At 39.2% G+C, this 18,320-nt stretch overlaps 1 protein-coding gene across 8 annotated transcripts in view; it reads right to left on the bottom strand.

Annotated features, from left to right (window-relative positions):
- frem1b (Fras1 related extracellular matrix 1b) overlaps positions 1-18,320 on the bottom strand; it is a 254,064-nt gene that overhangs the window by 187,596 nt on the left and 48,148 nt on the right. For 4 of the 8 annotated variants that reach the window (XM_048539869.2, XM_048539866.2, XM_059647908.1 and 1 more), the window contains exon 1: positions 712-995. The exons of 1 other annotated variant lie outside the window; for it this stretch is intronic. The gene's annotated coding sequence lies outside the window, so the exon portion shown is untranslated. Of the gene's footprint in view, positions 1-711; positions 996-10,458; positions 10,727-18,320 lie in introns of those variants that run through there. 3 more of the 8 variants (XM_048539868.2, XM_059647909.1, XM_048539867.2) reach the window with 2 other exon arrangements.

Here is an 18,320-nt window from a genome sequence, read left to right on the forward strand (position 1 = left end):
ATTTCAATCTCGTTTGTTAAATAAATGTAGTTTTTAAAATCATTTTGAGCCTTTTAACAGCTCCTGCCTCAGCTCATTTCAGTGAAACAGATGTTAAGCAAGTCTTGCGAAGGGTGCTCAACGAATTCATTGCATTCCTCAGTTTCAGTTGAAACACATTTTGAAACTCGCTATCCAGACAAGTATTTGTGCAACTAACTTCACGACTGTTTCTACCATAATACAGTTTTCTGACAAAATTCTGACAAAATATGATTGTTTGTTAATTTGCAATGTCAGTAGATTTGGCAATAAAGTACGCAGAATAAATCCATCTGCTGAAGACAATTAATTGTCCGTAAGATCTCCATAATTTAGAACTTATGTTGTCCAACAACATTTTCTGTTCTGCTGACACAAACTAAAACAGAATTTGCAACAATGAGGTGGTGTTCATTCACGAAAACATTAAAATTCATCCAAAAAACAAACTTACGGTGATATCAAAAACCTTAGCTTGATTATTACTGAACCTCAGCCAAATTATTTTTATGTCTGTCAAAGCATCAAATGGGTAAGTGTTGAATCATTTCAAATAGTTCATTGCATTATTTGCCACGTGTGTTTTATTCATTCACTGAACTCCACACCAGCTTTTAATATTATCAAAATTGTTTTGGAATGAGCAGAGAATATAACAAATCATTGCCAAGAGGAATATTGAAGACATACCTGTGGTATACTTCCTTGTGGTTTTCTATTATTGTTCCAAACTGCAAAGGAAGGAATAGTTCTAGTAACTTTAGTAGGCCTCCTTAATAATATCCTTTATTTTCTTTCTTCTGATATAATATGGTGCGTTTTTACAGGAGGACCCTTACAAATGCCTCTCAGTACATAATTTTGAGGGCAAGAGGAAAGAGTGCTAAAACAAGGATTTTTTGTGTGTAACACTCCTCACAGAATTCCCACACACAGATGTTACTGATTCTATGGGATGGAAATTCCCAACTCCCCAAATGGATTCCGAGTGAGAAGATAGAAAATGGCATTGGTTGCTATTAGATACGCATTCTAGACTACAAAAAGTGAGTGCAGTAATGAAGCTGTGGCCTGGATTACAGCTTCCATGGTCATTAAATAATGACATGCCCATTCCCTCCTGGGCCATTAGCCACAAAGTTATAGGGTTAAATAAACAGTCAGAAGCCAGAAACAGTGAACCCCCAGGCAAACAAGGCAGTGGATTAGTCTGTGTCTTTTTAAAAATTTCCAGCTGTTCTGTTGCACCATAAATGTAATTATATACAGAATGACAAATAAACCAGAAAATATAACACTCACTAACCTACAGTTGGATCTTTACTGAACTGAACAGTACATATTTGTTTTAATAAATGCCTTTATAATCTATTTATTTATGCATTTTGACTGGAAAGAAAGAAAGGAATGTTTATAAAGAATGTGACAGGGATTTGTGAAAGTAGGATTTGAAATATTACAGCTTATTAGTTTGATTAACATTGTACTTATCCAAGTGCTTCTTAATACATCTATGGCATATAACCAGTCCTAAAAGGTTAATCACAAAACCATCCAAATAATGACTTTTCCCTCAAAATCACAAAGATAAACAAAAATGAGTAAATCATTTGGGCAGGTACAGAAAGAAGCCACAGACCTCACCGTAGAACATTCAGTTTCAAATTAAATTTTTTCAGTGATTCATTGCTTCCCCTGGAGTCAATTTCATGCTTTGGTCATTTTTCTATGTTCATATGAACATGTTGACATGGCCTGAACAGCATCTACAGGAGCCGCTATCTCAGTCTGGATACGTGGTAGCAGCTTCATGTGTCATTTCTGTTAGTTTTTTTTTGGTGATTAGCCTCAGTGGTAGTCATTGAACAAAACAGATGGAGGAGTTGTTGTTTGACACAGGAAGCATGCAAGGGAGTATGACAGTGAGACGGAAACTCCAGAAGCTCCAAGGACATGGGCAGCTTGTGAATTAAACAGAAGGATTCATTATTAAAATGTTTCTTCTATTTCCCTTTTACCAGCTCGTTTAATTGAGCCCAGCCAAGGCCCATCAGGAATGGAATGGATCACAGAATGCTATGGGAGAGTTCAAATATTGAAAAGAAGGAGGGTAACTAAATCAGAGCTCAGTTATGTGGATGGAGTTGGGAGGTCAAAGCCTGGCAATGGCAGGCAAAGATCAAGCCTGATAGATATATTACAATCCTCTACCCAGCTACTTACAGAACAGAATATATGTTTTTTTTAAAAGATATTCTTCCCTCTACCCACTTTACGTCATTCCATTCTCCATTGTACAGAATGGGCTCTCTCATGACCAGTTTAAGGTATTCCGCAGTTGCTTGACTTGGTGAAAAATTCCAGAAAAACCTGGACATCATTAGCAATCAACACAGTTCTACCATAGTTATTCAAATAATATGATCATGCAAAATTATAATAAAAATATTATAGTTAACATTAGCCAACAGTACTTCAAATCCTCCCCTGTAACTATTCACCCGTTGATAATACTCTGTGAAGGAAAAATAATTAGGAAACATGATCAATGTTGTATCTGGCCTGTTCTCTGACATTTGTGAAAAGAAATTGCTGGTCTCACTGGCCTGCCCGTGGTAATCCTTGCCAGTGGTAATTCTGTAGCAGCAGATTTCAAGAAAGACACAAAATCATTTCACCTATCAGTAGAACTTAGCAGCAGCGAATCCCTCAACAAGCCAAGCAGTCCTTGCTCAGAGTGAAATCTAGGCAAGAGATTTAACGAGTGAGTGGAAAGATAATTAGATTAATAATCATCAATTCTGCCATGTTGTAGACTGAAGATTTCAGAGCAATGTGGAGAAGCAGTTGGAAACTAAATAAATGAGAGTGTGCCAAATAATACTTACATTCCTTAATGTTTTGAAGTAAACATGTCAAAACAAGGAGAGTAACTGAATTTTGCTGTGTAATTATGAAATGTATTTCTGGGAAAGTTAACGTTATTGATATTTTCATTCTCATGAAGAATACATTACTGTGATACGGTTTTGATATTGAACCCTGTCACTTGCAACAAGTGAGCCATTGAATATTCCTCACCTCTCCTAAAGGATTCAAGTCATTGTGGGGCAGAACACCATGAAAACTGATGGATATTGAGCATTCCCTTCACGTACGACCATAAGAACCAAGCGATGCCAGGCTTTTCAACTCTAGAAGAATTTCACAACTGGGCCATCTGTTCTTACCACAGAGCATTGAAGCACTTATAGCTGAGGTAACCTGATAGCAATACCCTGTGCCAGAACCCAGTCTTATTGCTTCCACTTTCATCCATTGATATCTGCAGTGTTTCCTTCTTGAGATTGCCTAATTTAGTACACACCAGGGACTGGCCAAAGATTGGTCTGTAGACTTCAGTATCATAATGGCGTATTTACCCATTGAGTCACTGAGAGTCTCTCCAACATTGTTTTCATATTCTCACAGAGATAAAGCTGACACATATGCATAATATATTAAATAGAATAAATATCTATCATTTCCAGATGTTCCAAAATGCTTTGCAGCCAATTAATTATTTTGAAATGTAATCACTGTCATAATGGAATGAACCTTTGACTTGGTGGTCATGACAAGAGGATGGGATTTTGGATTGTTAGAGAGGAGAGGCTGGAGGAAGGGTGATTACATAAATCTGCTCCCCCTTCCTGTGGGGTAATGTCCCCATGCAAGAGCGGCACACACAGATTTCATGATATACCAAATGGAATCTGGAATACAGAACCCACAGCTAAGCTTCTTTAAGGTTATTAAAGTAGCCTATTGTCAGCTTGTCCATGAGACAAATTGGGATATTAATTTCCTGGTGGTGTTAACATGTCAACAGAACCATGACACAGTGCCAGTTTAAGCTTCACGAGTGCTCATTTTAGGAGGTTTCTCTATGGTAAACATGCTATATAAGTAGAAGCATTAGTAGAACTGACCAGATCTATTTCCAAAATGTTAATCTGTGCTTCCCTCTGGGGTGATTTATGGACATCCAGTCTATTTGTAATACAATAGCCCTGCCTCCTTGAGCTCAGTTTGTGCTTCCAACATGTGGACAAATGGCATCCCCAGCAATGAATGTCACTACTCTTAAACCAGGCTTACTGCTGCCTGAGTCCCATCTTCTTCTGCATCCACAGGCACTAATTGGGCAGCAAACATGGCTCCTGGCCAATTAGCTATTTTACATCACAAAACTGGGACTGGGCTTCAGAAACTGTTGTGCAAGAAATAAGGGGAGCAAATTGTTACAGATGCTAGAATCTACACTGAAAACAAAAAATGCTGGGGATCGCAGTGGGTCAAACAGCTTCTGTGGAGAGAAAGCAAGCTAACATTTTGAACGCAGATGAGTTCTCTTTCGAGTTGTGATGAAGAGTTAACAAATGTTTCAGGCCTAGATTTCGTTCTCTCCACCGATGCTACCTGACCCATTATGATTTACAACATTTTTTACTTTCAGTGCAATAAATAAGTCCATACTCCAGAAAACTTCAGTGAGCAGAATCCAGAAATGGTTTTACATTCTATGTTGACATCCAGTGGGAAATCCCCACTTCTCCTACACATGGCAAGGCTAACTATCCTGCCATTTTGCAGATATTGGCAATCATATTATGACACACTCTTGGACAGGTGAGATTTGAACTCACACCTACTGGCCCAGAGGTAGGGGCAGCACTACTGCACCACAAGAGCCCTCACTATTGTCTTGCATCATGATAATTATGAGCATAGGCAAATATCCATTCCACAGTTTGTTGATCAGCCTGCAAATTGTTCCACTAAACTACTCTCTGAGTGAATTTATGTGATGATACAAAAACAACTGTTGTAGTATAGGGAAATATGGCAACTAGTTTGCTCTGACAGCAGCAAGTTTAATAAACAGTTCCATTTAATGATGTTGTTTGAGGTATGCTAGCTCCCTTGCTGTTCTACAATCTGAGATCCTCAACAGAGAGGGCAAATCTGATCTTGGTTCAATGACTTATCAAAAGATGCCACTTTCAAACCGTCACTCTCCTTCAATACTGCATTGTCAAGCTAGCTGAGATAATAATCTCTGAAATGGGGAATATGATAAAACTTCATGCTAGTTATTTTTACAGAGCTCAGGATGCTATTTGCAGCTCTCTTTTGAATATAAGTGAAGAGCTTTAACATAAGAGACAATAAGTCCTTTCCAGCATCTGGTCTCTTTTCAAAATTTTGAATAAGGCAGTGACCTGATGGGTTAACTTAGAAGTTTGGAACAGTTTCATGCGCTGATATCTAAGTGTCTGATAAGGTGGAGAAAAAGCATTGGTTGAGGGTATAGATCCTGGGCAGAATGAAAAACAGAAGGGATCCCTTGCAGGTCTGGGAAAGAGAGGTTCTGAGCTGGGGTAGGGTTGACTACAGCGCCAAAAGATGCCAGTGCATGGCTGCTAACATGTAGCTGAGGATCCGCAGAGAAAACTATTTTTGGAATCTCTGGATGTACTGTAGGGAGTGGTTGACATGGTTTGGGCCAAATTGGGATGGCCTGAATGAGTCCATTGAGGATGATCCAGCTGCATAGACAGGTACTTAGAAAGGAGATGTGTCTGTAGTACCGGATTTGTTTAAGTATGTGGTCAAAGAGCTTCAGGACAGAGGAGATTACCAATGGGTTGTAGTGGGGAGAGAGATCCACTGAAGTATTTCCGGAGGGAGGAGCACAACTTCTTTAAAGATGGGCATCCCTGGAACAGGCTTCACAGTGGGGTTATAAGTCACTTGGAGATCGCAAGAACTGGAGCTGCTGGAGTCAGTGTCTAACATAGTGTGGAGCTGGAGGAACACAGCAGGTCAGGCAGCATCAGAGCAGTTGGAAGGTCGATGTTTCGGGTTGGGGCCGTTCTGCTGTGTTCGTCTAGCTCCACACTACGTTAGACCCTGACTCCAGCATCTGCAGTTCTTGCTATCTCTGATATGTAAGCAACTGTCTCTGAGAGGAGCAAATCAGCCCCAGTTTGTTTTTGTTAGTCCTACAGTTTACAGACAAGTAGCAAAGGCCTGGCTATTAGCTGTCAGGAAATAGCAATGTCTCTTGCCTAATGTTAATGTAGGTGATTAGTTTTATGCTAAAGTAACTGTTATCATGTGCTTTTGCAAACTTGTAACTTAAGTATTTACAGTAGGCTTTTTAATGACAACTGTTTATAGTCACAGAGCTATAGGTTGGCATACATGACACATCTTTCATCTGTTGGCAACTGAACTTTTCTTCAGATGCCTATGTATGCCATAGATTATCAAGTAACATAACAAAGTGAAGCCTCATACCTGAAACAAAAACCTGACCACCCATGTGAAAGTTTCAACAAAAATTGCAGTGGCCATATTTATCATGAAAATGGACTGTACTCCCATTCCTTCCTACCTGTTTCTGCCAGGCGGAGTGTCTGCAAATTAGCTTCAAATGTCTCCTAATCTTCTTATGGAACATTTTCCTCAGTTTGCCCTTCATACAATAGGTTGCACTGCTTCATTTAAGCTGAAGAGGAGGTGATGGTCTAATGGTCGAAACCCAAGGAGTGTTCTGGGGTCCTATGCATGAATCCCACCATAGCAGATAGTAGCACTGTGAGTCTAATGACAACCATGCATCCATTGTTGGAAAAACCCAATTGTTCACCAATGCCCTTTAGGGAAGGAAACAGCCATTCTTACCTGGTCTGGTCTATGAGTAACACCAGACTCACAGCATTGTGATTAACTTTTAACTACCTCCTGGCAATTAGGGATGGGAAATAAATGTTGACCTAGCTACTGATACCCACACACCAAGAACGAATTTCAAAAAAAAACTATCAGTTAATCGCTTGTTTTTTCTTTTAAATTGCTTGTAGTCTCAACCCTTTATCTAAGTTTCATAATAAAAGTGAGTCAGATCCCTTGGAGCTTTCAGATCCAGGGCTTGCTTTACTTATGGATTAGCAGCTGGGATCTGACCTTTGCAAGATTACAGCACAATGTCATTAAATGCACTCACATCCAATGCCCAGATGTCTTTAATTAAGGACAGTATTGTGTTTCAAACAACAGAAAATGCTGGAAATATATTTATGATTAGTTAGCAAAAACCAAAAAAAGTTATTTCCATCACATTGGAAAATTCCCCTGACAAATATGGTGAGTAATATCACAGAAAGACAATTCCAATTTTCAAGTCATTTGAAAACACGTTAACAGATTCCACATGTATGCTGATTACACTCTGTTGACCTTCTACCATCTCTGCATTGTCACACTGCTTATCCCAGATGACAGACTGTTCTTCCGAATAAACATTAGGAAATAAAGAGCCATTGTCTTCAGTCCGTGGAAAAAAAACTTGATTTCCTTGCTACAAATTCAAATTACTTCTCTGTCACTATTTCAGGCTGAGCCAGACTCAATGTCAAATTTGATGCAATATTGCTAACCATCTGATCCTCCACAGCACAAAGCCTGCGGCCTCTGCCTCAACTGATCTAGAATTGTAACTTTATCCATGTTCTTTGTTACTTCCAGACTTGAATATTCCAAAGATCTCCTGGATTTTCTTTCAACTTACATGAATTTATCTTTAATCAAATTTCTTTTGGCTATATCCTGACATGCACCATGTCCCATTCGTCCATTGATCCTGGCCTCACTGGGTCTCAGAATGGCAAAGTCTCAACTTTAAATATTCAATGTTTGTGTAAAATCGTCCATTTGTCTTACCCCTCCAAATCTCTGTATTCTCATCCACCCTAACAACCTTCTGAGAACTTTGAATTCCTCAAATTTTGGCACATAGTTTATCCTGTTCTTGGATCTTAATCTGCAAAGTTGCAGGTTTGCCAGATATATCTAAAAATGAGTACACTTAGATTCCATGGTAGAATCTTTTTCACATTGTGAAGCTGGCACTCCAATGTGACTGACAACTGTCTTGAGTTTTTTTTTGTCAAAACATATCTAAATACTTCCCTAACCATTAAGACGTTTGCTTCAAATATTTATCACAATTATTACATAAGTCTATTGTAACCTATTTTATGTAACTGAGGCTCTCAAAAGAATGCTGCTTGAGTGTATGGTATTCTTATTCAATAACTATTAATGTAGAGCTAGGTTCTAACATATATTATATCTTTACAGCAGGTTAGAGATACTGCTGCCTTTCAGATCTCTCGACCCATTTATATGACTCTGACGTTATTATTACATGATTATCACATGCTTCTGATTTTAAACCTGGCCACTACCTGGCCAGACCAAATAGCAACAGCAGATTTTCTCAAGAATATTAGTGAAACAGGAGAGTTTTTACAACAATCCAGAAACTTTTTGTAACTTCGATGGTGAGATGTAAAATCAGGAGGCTGAATATTCTGGTCCCATATAGAAGAGATAGGGAGAAAGTGGGAGGAAGGAGGCCTGAAAAATAGTGGGAGAATGTGTCTGAACTTCTGTATCTTCCTATCTTGGGTCAAATTTCCCAAGAATTGCCAGAGCAAGATAACTGGAGCCCATTGGCTTGCAGCAAGTATCTTGCTGAGGTTTTTAAAGAAGTAATTAAGAGTGGTTTTGCACAGCAGTAAGAATTTTGCTGAAGATGCAAGGGTCCTATAGTGTCAACAGCTCACCAGCTGCCATGAGCTGAAACCACATCAGGAGCTGATTATTTCATGTAGCTGGCTGTGCAATTCCTTTTTCCTATTTCCAAGCAGCGAGACTCAGGGCTGCCATCAGAAGGAAATGCACATAAAACAGATTTCAGTGTTAAACGACTGCTATGGAGGACAGTAACTAGAAGTTTTTTTTTCCCCCAAGACCGTGTGTTTTATATGAATCTGAAAATGTTAATACTTGATTGTATGCAGCAAGCATTCAGGGCTATGGTGATGTTCACAGGGACTTGGCCAGAGTAAAGAAGGAGCCAGGAGGACACAGATCTGAGGGGATCTCGGTAACACAGTGGCTCAGCAGTTAACTGCATCACAGTACCAGGGACCTGGATTCAATTCCAACCTTGGGCAACTGTCTAAATGAAGTTTGCACGTTCTCCCCAAAACTGCATGGGTTTCTTATAGGTGCTCCAGTTTCTTTCCACAGTCCAAAGATGTGCAGGTTAGGTGGATTGGCCATGCTAAATTGCCCATATTGCCCAGGGTTAGACATGGATGATGGGGGAAATGGGTCTGAGTGAGATGCTGTTTGGAGGGGCAGTGTGGGCTTGTTGGGCTGAATGGCCTGCTTCCACACTGTAGGGATTCAATGAAATAATGAGCTCCCAATCTTTATCATAATGTAGATCATATTAACACAATCTGTAAATAGTTGTAGTAATGTAACAAATTGTCCAATATTTATTTAGAAATACTCTCCCAGCTGGACCACAAAAGTGGCTATCTCCATCTACACTATAACAAAATAAAGAAGGGTTATGAAAAAAAAGTCACTGGACTTGCAACATTAACATTACTTTCTCTTCACAGCTGCTACCAGACCTACTGAGTTTCTTCAGTAATTTCTGTTTGTGTTTGCCTCACCCACATGATACCACTTTGGAATTTAATGAAACCACACAAATAACGTGGTGACCAACAGTGTGGTGGCAATGGTGGGCCCTCCTACAACACAGTGAGCAACAATAATCAGCACTAATTCTAAGTGGTGCGAACAAAAAGAAATTAGTTGTCAATGGAAAAACAAAACACATGTTGATGACCCAAAAGACTTCATGACAAGCAGGTCTGAGAGATAGAAAAAATTAATGTGATCACGAGTAACAGCAAGCCCTACATACCTTGTGGCAACACTCAACACCGAAGAACACTGCCAAGACAACTCAGAAAATATTTTAGAGCTGATAAAGACTATTAAAAATCACAGCTCAGGTAGTTATTGGACAAGTCAGATCCAGACCGAGGTCTAGTGTGGAGCTAGAGGAACACAGCAGGCCAGTCTGCATCAGAAGGGCCCCAACCTGAAACATCAGTTTTCCTGCTCCTCTGATGCTGCCTGACATAAAACATCAGTCTTTCTGCTCCTCTGATGCTGCGTGGCCTGCTGTGTTCCTCCAGCTCCACACTGTGTTATCACAGACTCCAGCATCAGCAGTTCTTAATATCCCAGACTAAAATCTGTCTTGATAGATCATATTTTATTTTCTATTGGTTTCACTGAAGTGGTCTTTAGCTGAGACAGAAGCATGAAGTATTGTCGATTTTATTTCAGCAATAAAACAAGAGCTTATAAAGCAAAAGAAATTAAGATAAAACAGAAAAAAGTTTGCTCATAACATAAATTTTAAATGTTTTAAATACACAGTAAAAGTCTAATACGATTAATTTGAAACTTCCTTTTAAAAGATAATTTAAAAATCCCTTGTACAGTACTCACATCAGAATCACTTTCTTTAGAACTTCAATATGTTTAAGGTGACAAGGAAAGTAATTCCAGGACTGGGACCTTTGGAAGCTTGTTCCTGTAGTTTAAACAAACTCAGCTTCATGTCATCTTCAGGACTCCAAACTTCCAGTCAGGTAAAATCACTAACTCCTTACTCCTCAGGACGCTGTTCTATACTTGTATTTTCATAAAAGGGCTTCACAGATGAGGCCAATGCACAGTAAAACTGAAACAAAAATCCCTCCCTCTGAGCTCTGGATGTTTCCCCTAAATTTAAAAATTTACCCTAAGATTACAAAAAAATCCTTGAGTTGTAATTGTCTACCTGGCTGGTTAGTAAAATCCTAACATAAACAAAAGCCATTAGACTTCTGGAGTAGCCTTCAAAATGATTTTAACAGAAATTACCATGGCAATAGAAATGCTAAAACGTTAATTATTAACTTCAAACACAGAGAATTCTGCAACTCGAAGGCAGAGATGTAGATTATACCACAAAGCAATGGTATGTGGTTGTGACCCCAAATCCAAGGTGAGGCAATGAGCTAACCAGACATTTAGGATCACATTAGTCAGAGTTAAAATTCCCTTCTCCAAAAGGAGAAGCTTTAAATGTCACAGTTGTTCAGACTGAAAGAGCAGCAGATTAAAGAAAAAGTTGCAGCTCCAATCAGGGGTCACTGTTGCAGCAGGCAGATACAATGAGGCAAGGCTAATGAAATAGAGGGCCATGAGAGGAAAATCATGCATTATGGGAATGGCCAGCATGGAAATTGTTAAACAAGATACTTAAAGTGGACGAGCAATGGATGATTTAAGGAAGGATATGAATCTGGTCAAACAGAGGATTTTTCTTCAGGAATCAAGGAGAATCAAGAAGAATAAGAAGAAGCACTGAAAGACCTCTATTACAGCTGCAAATTGCGCGAAATCCCTCCAGCACTGCAATAGTGTCTGGGACAACTGCAATTGCTGTAGGATAAAAATCTGGAAAATTGATAAAATGCCTACATTCGGAAGCTCTGGCATCAGGAACAGTATTACCAGGTTACCTTTTAAATTGTATCAGTGATAATGGGAACGGCAGATGCTGGAGAATCCAAGATAACAAAGTGTGGAGCTGGATGAACACAGCAGGCCAAGCAGCATCTCAGGAGCACAGAAGCTGACGTTTCGGGCCTAGACCCTACCCGAAGGTTGCAGGAACAGCAACTCATATTCCGCTTGGGAACCCTTCAGCCCAATGGTATCAATGTGGACTTCACAAGCTTCAAAATCTCCCCTCCCCCGACTGCATCCCAAAACCAGCCCAGCTCGTCCGCTCCCTCCACTGCATCCCAAACCAGCCCAGCCTGTCTCTGCCTCCCTAACCTGTTCTTCCTCTCACCCATCCCTTCCTCCCACCTCAAGCCACACCTCAATTTCCTACCTACCACCTCATCCCGCCTCCTTGACCTGTCCATCTTCCCTGGACTGACCTATCCCCTCCCTACCTCCTCACCTGTACTCTCCACTCTACCCATCTTGTTTTCTCTCCATCTTCGGTCCGCCTCCCCCTCTCTCCCTATTTATTCCAGAACCCTCACCCCATCCCCCTCTCTGATGAAGGGTCTAGGCCCGAAACGTCAGCGTTTGTGCTCCTGAGATGCTACTTGGCCTGCTGTGTTCATCCAGCTCCACACTTTGTTACCTTTTAAATTGCCTGTTTTAATTCAAAGTTAGACTGGATACCCTGGAATGGGAGATGGCATTCAGCTTGATTCTGACAGAGAAAAATCTGTATTATCTATAACAGCAATCTGTTGAAACATAAGTGGCAATTTACAGATCTTGACATGGAAGAGAGGCAGCTGTTTTCATGAAGGTGTGAAGGAGGTTAACTGTCCTCCGGGCTTGAAACTGGGGTGTTCATAAAATGCAACAGGTTGGCAGTCCCACTGCTGACTTGTCTGTCCTGATTCATATTGACATTTTCAGAGACTTACCTCAGGCATAGTGAGGTTTTTAACTGACCAATTTACTCATCATTTAACTTTGCAATCCTCTCCAGTGCTCATTGGAAATATTCCCCACAAGGTCATAACCCCATTTAAGTTTCACCCAGCATTTCAAATGCACATCATCCTCTCTGGGGCTAGCCAGCACGGATATCCCAGACTTACCCAAAATCCAACCTCAATTACCAACTTATCCTTAGGAACTGACTGTGGTCTGACCTTTCTTACCACTTTCACCTGGTGCAGTTAGCACTACAGAGCTATCAGTCTGTCAGATTGGCCTCAAATGTGGAACATCCCCCTGAGTGAGGGTTAACAGTCACTTCTCCAGACAATTAATGCTCCATGGAGTGTTTAATGTTTGCAGGACAGCTAGTACAGGCTAAGATGAGATTCTGCTGATACTTCTGATTGAGGAACATGGAGAAACCTACCCCAAAGGCACAACGACACAAAAAGACTCAAAGGATTTAATGCTGTGAAAAGAAGCAGCTTCTATCACTGTGTAGGGCCAGCAGAACTGTTTTGTGTTAACAGCCAAACAACATGCTTCTAAAAGCTGAGTTCTGTTCAGAAGGGCTGTGAAAATGATTGACAGCACTTTTCCAGATTTAAGGAACAAAGACAACTGAGATGGATCTTGCTTGTAGATGCCTGTTTTGCATTACTCCATCTGAGTGGAACAATGACCAAAGGACACTGTAAAATTCATTCTGGTTGGTGGAAAGAAGTAATCATACCTGAATTTGGTAGTATCTTATGGTATCACTCACCGGCCAGAAGCATGGCACAAAACAAACTGTACTGTGCTGCATATTTTGATTGAGTTAATCAGTTAAGGTAAAATAAAGTTTTCTTTAAATTGGTGCATTACTTGCTTGTTAAGCAATGTTTGATCTATGTTGATTTTAGTTTGTCACATTAAAGTCATAAAACATAAATCTTGAACTGCAACTCATTCCCAATATTGGTCTCAAGGCTTTCTCAGAATTGCCAGGTGCTTTTGTCAAAAATGGATTTCACTTTCGCAGTACAGTGGTTGTGAAAGTATCCTGCAAGTATGTTGGGTCCTTGGGAAGCTATAATTTCTTCTTTATACTATGACAGTTTCAAGTTTATTTTCCTGTCCCAGCACTGTTCACAAGGCTGCATCATTTTTGTTAGGTACTGTTGCACTGTCAGGAGACCCGTGCATGCATTCATCTGTGCATTTGGTATTACTATTAATATTAGTAGAAAGATTTTAAAAAATTTTAAAAAGATTCACAGGTAGTCAACATTTTTACAGAGAGTGGTTAGTGTGTGGATTGGTCTTCTAGAGGAAGTAGCTGATGTGGATATAGTTAGGATGTTTAAAAGTCATTTGGATGAGTACATGAATAAGAAATGTTTGGAGGGATATGGGCCAACTGCAGACGGGTGAAGCTAGTTTAGTTTGTGTTTATGGTCAACATGGTCTGGTTGGACCAAAGGGTCTGTTTCCATACTTTACGACTCTGATGCGAGAGAAAAAAAACTGAAAGAACAGCGGATACTGTAAATCAGAAAAAAAATTGAAGTTGCAGGGAAAGCTCAGCAGTCTGACAGCATCTGTAAAGGGAAATCAGCGTTAACGTTTTGGGTCCCGTGACTCTTCATTAGAACCGTTGGCCCAAAACATTAACTCTGATTCCTCTTCACAGATGCTGTCAGACCTGCTTAGCTTTTCCAGCAACTTCTGTTTTTGTTGTCTATGATTCTACTGACTGGTTATGGTGCTCTGATGATACAATACACAGGTTTACTGTGAACGACATTGCCGCACATGTCACAACCTCTTTACATGCAGACCTTCCAGCTTGCCATCATAAATGTCACTTACCTTGGCAGTTCACACTAGGTCAGTGAAATTCTCTGACACTATCCCAGGTCTGTGTTCCTCTTTGAGCCCTGCCAGCCAATGAGTTTGACAGGTCTCGTACCTTAGACTAAAACATGTTTTGTCTCATTAATTCCAAGTTAAATACACATTTTGCTCAATAATTGCAACAATCCACACTGGTTACCTACAATGCAGGTAGGACTCCAACTATCTGCTGTCTGATTATTTCTATGATTGCTAAGGTAGCCAGTATACCCTATGCTGTCCATTGGCCATACACAGTAGCAGGGTTCCAGCCTATGAGAGCCTTGCACTACTTAAAAGTAGCTTCCTCTCCTTATTGCAGTTACTGGTAGTGATGAGATTATTCTGAACAATGTGCAATGGTAGAATCGACTTTGGGTGCCCATAGGAGAAGCTATAGACCAATGTTTGTGGGTGTTACACAGGATACTTGAGAAAGAGGTTAAAAAAAGGGAAAGATATCTTGTGTTCTCATGTGGCCCAAATGGTCTTCCAGCCATTGACTCAGGATGCAGTGGGAGGAGATGGCAAGTAGGTTAAATATTAGGAATGTGAGCGCAAGGACCAGGGTACAGCTCATAAACATCTTTAATGATCTCACTTGAGTTGACAGTAGTTGTTAGATGCATATGTGCAAACTCTTTTGTGAATATGGATTCCAGCACAGTCTCATGTCACATGTATAATTTGACTGTCTATCTTGAATTCTTTTCTATTTCAATGATGAAGATATCCAAGTGAGTTAGGTTTTTCATTGTGTCTCCTCTCTCAAAAGGTTTTTGGCAAATACTTTTCAGGGTAACAATGTCGTGATGCAGAGTCAACAATTTTGAAAGAAGATAACCATATTACCTAAACTTAACAGATAGCTTGAAGTTGTCAATCTGAGTACAGTAGACATTTTGGGAAGTCTTATAGGTTACTTTTAGTTTTCATATCTGTCCCAGTGTCACTGCCACTACTTCAATTTTATGCCAAAATATTTCCAAGGATTCTGTTGAGCCATCCTTGTTCACTATTCTTTCTTTACACTGCTCACAAAATTATATTTGCCTGAAACAAGCATGTGTTGCCCAAGTGTGCCTTTAATGTAATGCACACTGTTAACACAGTTATACCAATATTATTCTGAGACTATTATTGATCAAAACTTAAATGCCAAAATTGCACGATTCCAACATGAGAATAAATTGATGTCTTCGCCAGAGCCTTTGTCACAGTAACTGAGACCCTAATACGGTGATGCTAACAAAATGTTTCCGGCAGTAATGTTTCGCCAAAGTAACTTTTGGTTGTTAACCACTGACTTCCTTCCACATGCAAAAAAGGATTTGCTGTCAGCTGGAGGAGCTATTTGTTTTTGTCATTAAGGTATCAGTGAGAGGAAACAAATTAGATGAGAGGGTCTTAATGTGACCTAGAGGGCCAGGTTTAAAAATGTCGAGAATGTAATTTGACAAATAAAAGTAAATTTGAAAAGAAACCACTGTAGATTACCATAGAAAACTAATTTAAAAAACAAAACAGCTCCCCTTCACAACCGCTCCACCAAAAAGTAACTCTCAAGTAGAGTTTGATGTAATTTTTTAACATAGTTAATTGCAAGCAATTTGGAACTTCAGATATATTAATAGGTTATGATTGCTGACACCCAGGAGGATACATTCTAGCAGTGATATTTCACATAAATATATTTAAACAAAGATTACGAAATACCTAAAATGAAGAAAAAGTGGAACAGTATATTGTGCAAGAAAAATAAGGATTTAATTTAATAAAATTCTTGTTTTTTTAAATTTAAATCAGCTTGATATCACTGATGCAATCAGACATTGTTGGCGACAAGCATCTGAACTGTCAGATCATTCAGATTGTTGGCATCACCATACATAATGATATTAATACAGTCAATGTGATCACAATGGCTGCGAATCATCATAAACTTTGCTGGTCTTTGTTAAAATGTATCAAATCTATAGTAATATTTTTGAAAAAGCAAATAATAGGAAGAATCTATGACATTTCTTTTATTACACAATTGAATAATTACTGAAACCACCACTTGATAGGTATCATGGTCTAAAAGCAAGACTATTACCATTGACAAATACCATTACCATTAATCAGGAACTGAACTGGGCTACCTATATAAGCACAGTGGCTACAAGAGCAGATCAGCGATTAGGAATATTGCAGCGAATACCTCACCTCTTGACTCCACAAAGCCTGTCCACCATTTACAAAGCACAAGTCAAGAGTATGATGGAATATTTCCCCACCTACTTGGATGAATTCAGCTCTCACAGCAATCAAGAATGTTTACACTATCCAGGCCAAAGCAGCCAGCTTGATTGGCATCACATCCACAAACATCCACTCAATCCAGTTTAGATGCTGAGTAGCAGCAACGTGTACAATCTACAAGATGCAGAAGAAAAATTCACCAAAGCTCCTTAGGCAGCACCTTCCAAACCAATGACCACTTCCATCTAGAAACACAAGGTCATCAAATACATGGGAATACCACCAACAGCCAGTTTGCCTCCAAGCCAACCATTCTCCTAACTTGGAAATAATTACCATTCATTCAGTATTGATGGGTCAAAGTCAATAAATTCTGTCCCCAAACATGACCTATTTATTCTTATGCTGTTTTCTGCCCGCAAATCGATTCTCAACCCAAATCAGTAGATTACCACCAAAGCCATATGCTTTGATCTTGCGCAATACCTTCCAGTGTTACTGCGTCAAAATCCTGGAACTCTCTTCCAAACAGCATTGTGGGTCTACCCTCAGCAAATGGACAACAATGATTCAAGCCATGACTCACAATTACCTTCTCAAGGGCAATGAGGAAAGGACAATAGAGAGTGACCCAGATAATGATCGCTACATCCCATGAATGAAAAAAATTATAAATTTTTATTTATGTCAGGCTTCTTGGTTAACCATTATTCATGAAAAATTACAACAGTGCACACACACACACACACACACACACATACACACACACACACACACACACACACACACACACACACACACACACACACACTTGTGTAAAACACAAGGCAACATTGAAACTTTCAGAGTGATGCCTTTTTGGTTGACAAAATGCTGAAATATCATTGATTTTCATCTCATTTTGTTTTCACAGCAGTCTTCATGCATTTGTTTTAATGCACTTGACATTTCTTCTTATCTTGAATGAGCCAGATGCTTCACTTTCTCTTTTTATAACATTTATCAGATTAAGAAAGATGTGTAATGATCATCTTGTGAGTCACTTGCGTTACACTAAGAGAATGCTATATTAACAAATGTTAACAGTTGGAAAAATCAAATTCGACCATTTTCATTCCAGAATCATATGAATCTACATACATGCGGTAATCAGATTTCGTCTTGTTATTAATAATAAACTGAACAAGACATCAAAGAAATTATACAACATTTTTTTCTGCTTTTGTATTAAATAAATGGAAAATCAAACTATTGCTTCAGACTACTGTATGGTTTTTGTGATACAAAAAGCAAACTAGTTTAAGATTTGCATACAATCGTTGAACCATTCTATAGATGTTAAATCTTTTGAAAATTCTCATTACTCTGAATGGTTGACAGGAATCATTGCCAGAATATGTTCTCCAATGCTACAGACTCCATGCAGTTATTTACATTGCTATAAAAAGTGTTTGTTAGTTATCCTGTTCTGAATATTTCATGGGAGATTTACTTTGGTGTACATTTAATGTTATTTTCATCATGTGCTATATTTCATTCTTTTTACTGCAATATGCCTTTAGTACAGAATTGAAAAGGAAGAAAACATTTTATATTATATTAAAATGAAATCACTTACTTCCCAAAGAAAGAGATATAAATCTGGAGCAGGTCGGCCAAGTAAGTACGGGTGGTCTGTATATCAAGAAAGAACCACACTGGACTCTAAACATTAACTTTGTTTCTCT

Source organism: Stegostoma tigrinum, chromosome 8 (genome assembly GCF_030684315.1).
Source record: "Stegostoma tigrinum isolate sSteTig4 chromosome 8, sSteTig4.hap1, whole genome shotgun sequence".
Taxonomy (NCBI): domain Eukaryota; kingdom Metazoa; phylum Chordata; class Chondrichthyes; order Orectolobiformes; family Stegostomatidae; genus Stegostoma; species Stegostoma tigrinum.